Genomic DNA, 6,022 nt, shown 5'->3' with positions numbered 1-6,022 from the left:
CCAGTGAGCAAACCGGCCATCCCTATACAGGGATCCGAACCCGCGGCCTTGGTGTTATCAGCACCGCACTCTCCCAAGTGAGCCACGGGCCGGCCCAGGGGCTATTGTTAAAGCAATTTATAACTAAAGCTGAAACGCTTAATTCTTTTAGTTATACTAAATTTTCATTTGTACTGTCAGGGCTAGCTAGGGCTCTGACCCTTCAAACCCATTGTACAGACTGGGTCACCAGACCCCTGCGTGTGAAGTTGCTTGGACGTGGCAGGGGGGAAGAGGGCCTTGGTGGCCCTCAGGCTGGAAGACCACTAACAGGGTTCCTGTGGACCCACACAGGAGCAAGGAGCCAGAACAACTGAAAAAAGGAGCCACTCAGAGGCCAGGGAGCCAGTGCAGAGGACCAGCAGATGGCCTGTCCCACGGGAAGTGTCGGAGTGAGCGTGGTGGGGGAGACGGGCCACTGGGAGAACACTGGGGCCCAGCATGGATAGCTGATCTGCCCCCCAATCGGTGCAGGACCACTCAGTGGAGACTGGTCAGGAATACATATCTGCAGGGGGTGCAGTTTGATGAAAAGTCTCAGGCCCAGACCAGAGTTTCCACACAACACAGGTGTATCGGAACTTACAAGATCTGGAAGTACATACAAGGTCAACGGTTAAAACCTGAGCTGCACAAGAAGCCTTCCCCAGGGATTCAGCAGCAATGCCGCATTTCAGCTCAACTACAGGGCTCAAGTGCTGGTCCACACAGGAAGTTTCCTCATTTTAGGAGTAAGCAAAGGACAACAAATTAGTTCCAGTGCAGAGTTTAAGTGTCAGGAACAAATAATCCAACACAGAGCTGAAAGAAAAAACAAAATACCCAGAGACCAGAGACAAAGTTTGATATTAACTAGTAAAGGTCTCACATCACCAAAGAACACCTACAACACCTAGAAGGACTGGAAGCCCCCTGGGGTACCAAGCCAAGGAGAGGGGAGGACCAGGGGCCTGAGCCATGCCCCCGGACATCTGCAACCAGCCCAGCGACAACCACTGAGCTGCTGCAGGAAGTGCCCCAGGCTCCCGAGCTAGGGTGGTGAGGGGCCGAGGGCTTCAGCCACACCCCCCTAACATCTGGCATACAGCCCAGCAATGACCAAGCCACTGCTGGAAATCCCCTGGTCTCCCCTGCAGGAATGAGGGAGGTGCCATGGGCCTCAACCACACCCTATTTCTCCCACCCTATTTCTTCTCCCACCCTATTTCTTTCCCCCTTCCTCACCCCCCCTCGCCCCCAACTGCTCCACAACAACATCTTAGAATGTAAAATAATAATAATAATAATAATAAATCAACTTTAAAAAAACGTATAAAAAGATATTCAAAGGGCCGGCCTGTGGCTCACTTGGTAGAGCATGGTGCTGACAACACCGAGTCAAGGGTTAAGACCTTCTTTTTAAAAAAAAAAAAAGACATTCCACCAAAAAGTAAGTTTCTCTCCTTGTTCTTTCACCCAAGTACCCAGTTCCTTTCCCTCAAAGCAATGAACAACTACTAACACTCTTTTATGAATTAATTCATTCAAAAGGTCAACAACATTTTAAAAGTGTCAATAAATGGAACAACAAAAACAATAATGAAAAGTGCCCAGAACTTCAGGGCCTTAGGTTTCTAGCCTTTTTCCTGGAGATGCTGCAAACCTCTCCCTCTGCAGTCCTAGATTTACAAAGCTCGTGGCCAGTTGTGCTCTGGGACTAATTTAACTCTGACATAAAACACTTCCTTGAGATTTGAAAATGCTCCCTTCTCTCCCCTTCATTCAATTCCCTAAACAAGGAGTTGCTTGAAACATCCTTAAGTTTCATAAGTCTGCCTATTTCATGTGGTTAAATAAAAAATACGGGAGGCCGCTGTTTTGGACTAAGCTAGGTCCTGACAGACCTGACCAAAAACCAAAACGGAGCCACCAAAATGAAACTAAGTGATCTGACCTTCCAGGAAATCAGGAGAGAGAGATAATAGCCAACTTTTCTAACAGGCTGGTTTCAATTGGCATGAGAATCAGGTTCCCTGTTTTAGCCCTTACAACAAAAAGTAACCTGAAGTAACCTGATGTCAACCAGTGGGCTATTTTTCTATTGTTGTTTCCCTGTTTCCACCTTGCAAAGAAAGTAGCTTTGAAATGAAACAACCAACCCACTTTTTGTTCTTTATTTCTGCTTTCTTCAGCCCTTTTGTGTCTGTAAAACCAACCTCCTCTGCTCAGCTCTTCTCAGCTCCTCCTACAGTCTAATCACCTGTTCAAGGCCCCACCTTCCAATTACTGTAATAGGATTTCCCACCCTCAACAGCTACAGTGGGGATTAAGCCTCAGTGAGGTGGAGGGCTTATAATCTACAGCAAAGTATTTGCAAGGTACGGACTTTCTTTGAGCTTCAGTTTCTACATTTGTGATGTGGAGATTCCAATGGAAACAACCCCACAGGCTTGTGAAGCTTCGGAGAGATCACAGATATAAAGTACAAGCCCAGGGCCTGCCATGGAATCGCATTCTTAATAACGATCAGGTATTGTTATCATTATTCAAACAAACCCGTGTTTAGGAACAGTGCAACTCCCAGGGTTGAAGTGCGTGCTTCAGCAAAACCAGGACAGGCTGCAATTAGCCCGTGCTTCACAGTCGAAACTCCAAATGCTAGAATAACAAACACCAGGCTGTATTGTCTTACATAATTTCTGGTAATTAAATTTCTTTATATAACTGTGGTGAGAGTTCTTTGCCCCATACTCCCAATTGGGATAGATCTCAAGCCGGTGGGAAAGGAGGAGTAGGGGAATATACAGCTGGAAATATTCCATTAAAAATTTAACTTGGGAAAGCAAGCTAACAAATTTATTGGGCCAGTGTGTGAGAAATCAGTGTCTCCTTCATTGTGGGTGGAAGTGTAAGTTTGTATAGCCTTTTTGGAGAACAATTTGTCAATATCTTCCAACTCTACAGTATGCACACCTTTTGTATTTCCATGTATATGCATCTATTCTGGGGAAATACTGACGTATATAAACAAAGAAGCATATACAAGGATGCTCACTGTAGCATCGTTTATGATAGCAAAAAAAACTGGAAGCTACCTAAATGTTCAAGAATTGGAGTTTGGTTAAATCACTTATGAACCATGTATATAATAGAATTTTAGATAGCAATTATTTTTTTAAAAAGAAAAAGGAAAAAGATACTAACCTGCAAAGTTCCCCAACAAATAATGTTAAGTAAGTAAAGCAAAATAATGCACATTATGTAACTTCAATTCTGAGTACTAGCCAGAGCAATCAGGCAAGAGAAAGAACTAAAGGGCATCCAGATTGGAAAAAATGAAGTCAAACTGTCCCTGTTTGCCGAAGACATGATTCTACATATAGAAAAAACTAAAGACTCTATAAAAAAGATTCCTAGAGCTGATAAACAATTTCAATAAAGTTGCAATATACAAAATCAACACACAAAAATCAGTAGCATTTTTATATGTCAACAATGAACTAGCAGAAAAGGAAATCAAGAAAGCAAACACATTTACAATAGTCACCAAAAAAAACAAACCCTAAGAATAAATGTAACCAAGGAAGTGAAAAATCTCTACAGTAAGAACTGCAAATCACTGTTGGAAGAAATTAAAAAGGACACAAAAAGATGGAAAAACAATCCATGCTCATGGATTGGAAGAATTAACATTGTGAAAATGTCCATACTACCCAAAGCGATCTACAGATTTAATGAAATCCCCATCAAAATACGAATGACATTCTTTACAGAAATAGAAAAAAACAATCCTAACATTCATATGGAACCACAAAAGACCCTGAAAAGCCAAAGCAATCCTAAGCACAAAAAATAAAGCTGGAGGCATTACACTACCTGACTTGAAATTACACTACAAATCTATAGTAACCAAGACAGCATGGTATTGGCATAAAAACAGACACTTGAATCGATGGAATAGAACAGAGAATCCAGAAGTCAACCCACTGAACTTCGACAAAGGCACCAAGAATATACCTTGGGGAAAAGACTGCTTCTTCAATAAATGGTGCTGGGAAAAGGGGACATCTATATATAGAAGAATGAAACTAGACCTGTACTTCTCATTATATACCAAAATCAACTCAAAATGGATTAAAGACTTAAATATAAGAACTGAAACTATAGAAAACATAGGGGAAACACTTTAGGATGTCGGACTGGGCAAAGACTTTATGAAGACCCCAAAAGCACAGGCAATGAAATAAAAAATAAACAAATGGGGTTATATCAAACTAAAAAGCTTCTGCACAGCAAAGGAAACAATCAACAGGGTGAAAAGACAGCCTATAGAATGGGAGAAAATATACGCAAACCATGCATCCAACAAGGGATTAATATCCAAAGTAAACAAGAAACACAGGGTCAAGATGGCGGAATAGACGGTCCCCAGCATCACTCTCTCCCACAAATCAATGAATTTACAACTACGAAAATGTAACATCAGCCAAGCTGGGGCTGCTGGAGCTCAGGTGAAGAGGAGGAGAGACCTATGGAACTCATGAAGGGAGAAACCACTATGAGAGAAAGAAAAAACTGCTCTCAGCGTTTCGGCCTGCAGCCACTTTAATGCTGGAGTGCATGGAGCAGGAGCCGGCAGAAACTGTAGCTGTGCCCTTTAGATGGAGTTACTTGGAGGCAGAAGGGGAGAAGAGGACTTTGGTGGCCCCCAGGACAGCAAGACCACTAATAGGGTTCCCGTGGACCCACGCAGGAGCGAGGACCCAGAACAGCTGAAAAAGGGGAGCCATCCAGAGGCCAGTGAGTCATTGCAAAGGACCAGCACAGGGCCCATCCCATGGGAAGTGTTTGGAGCACAGGTGGTGGGGGAGACAGGCCCACAAGGGGAACACTGGGACACAGCAAGGACAGCCGATCTGCCCCCCAATCAGCACAGGACCACTCAGAGGAGACTGGTCAGGAACGCAGAATTTCATGGGGTGCAGTTTGATGAAGAAACTCAGGTCCAGATCAGAGTTTCTACACAACCCAGGTGCACAGAGTATCTGGAGAGACAGAAGTACCTATAAGGTCAACCATTAAACTCCAAGCTGCACAAAAAGCCTTCCCTAGGGAAACAGCAGCAAATCAGCAACTTAGCTCAACCACACAGCTCAAGTACTGGTTCCCACAGGAAGTTCCCCCATTTTAGAAGCAAAGGACAAAAAATTAGTTCCAGCCCAGGCACACCACCAATGCCTTGGGGCCCACCAGGGGACATGAGGCCTAGAGCCAGGGGCAGGACCCTTGCCCACAACCACTCACAACACCAGCACCTCGGGGCCCCACCCAGGAACCTGAGGATTGCAGCCGGGGACTGGACCCCACTCCTACATCCAGGCACAACACCAATGCCTCGAGGCCCGCCTAGGGAACAGGGGCTAGCAGCTGGAGACCAGACCCCCTTCCCACAACTGGACACACCATGACAGCACCTCAGGGCCTGCCCAGGGACCAGAGGCTTGGAGAAGGGGACTGGACTCCCCTCCCACAACCAGGCACCCCATGCTGGCACCTTGGGGCCCACCCAGGGACCTGAGGCATGGAGGATGGGACTGGACCCCCGTCCCAAAACCAGGCACACTGCACCAGCACCTCAGGTACCACCCAGGGACCTGGGACATGGAGCCAGGGACCGGACCCCCCCTCCCACAACCAGGCTTACCATGCCAGTACCTCAGGTCCTGCCCAGGGACCTGGGGTATGGAGAGGGGGACTGGATCCCACCTCCCACAACCAGGCACATTGTGCCAGCACCTTGGAGCCCACCCAGGGAACCAGGGCATGGAGAAAGGGACTGGACCTCCCCTCCCACAACCAGGCACACAGCACCAATGCCTCGGGGCCTGCCTGGGGACCTGGGGCATGGAGAAAGGGACTGGACCCCCCCTCCCATAACCAGGCTCACTGTGCCAGTGCCTCAGGACCCACTCAGGGACTCAGGGCATGGAGCTGGGGATTGGAC

The sequence above is a fragment of the Galeopterus variegatus genome, unplaced genomic scaffold, assembly GCF_000696425.1.
Source record: "Galeopterus variegatus unplaced genomic scaffold, G_variegatus-3.0.2 Scaffold372, whole genome shotgun sequence".
NCBI classification, from domain to species: Eukaryota; Metazoa; Chordata; class Mammalia; order Dermoptera; family Cynocephalidae; genus Galeopterus; species Galeopterus variegatus.
The sequence above is the reverse complement of the archived record's forward strand: the minus strand, read 5'-3'. Positions refer to the sequence as shown.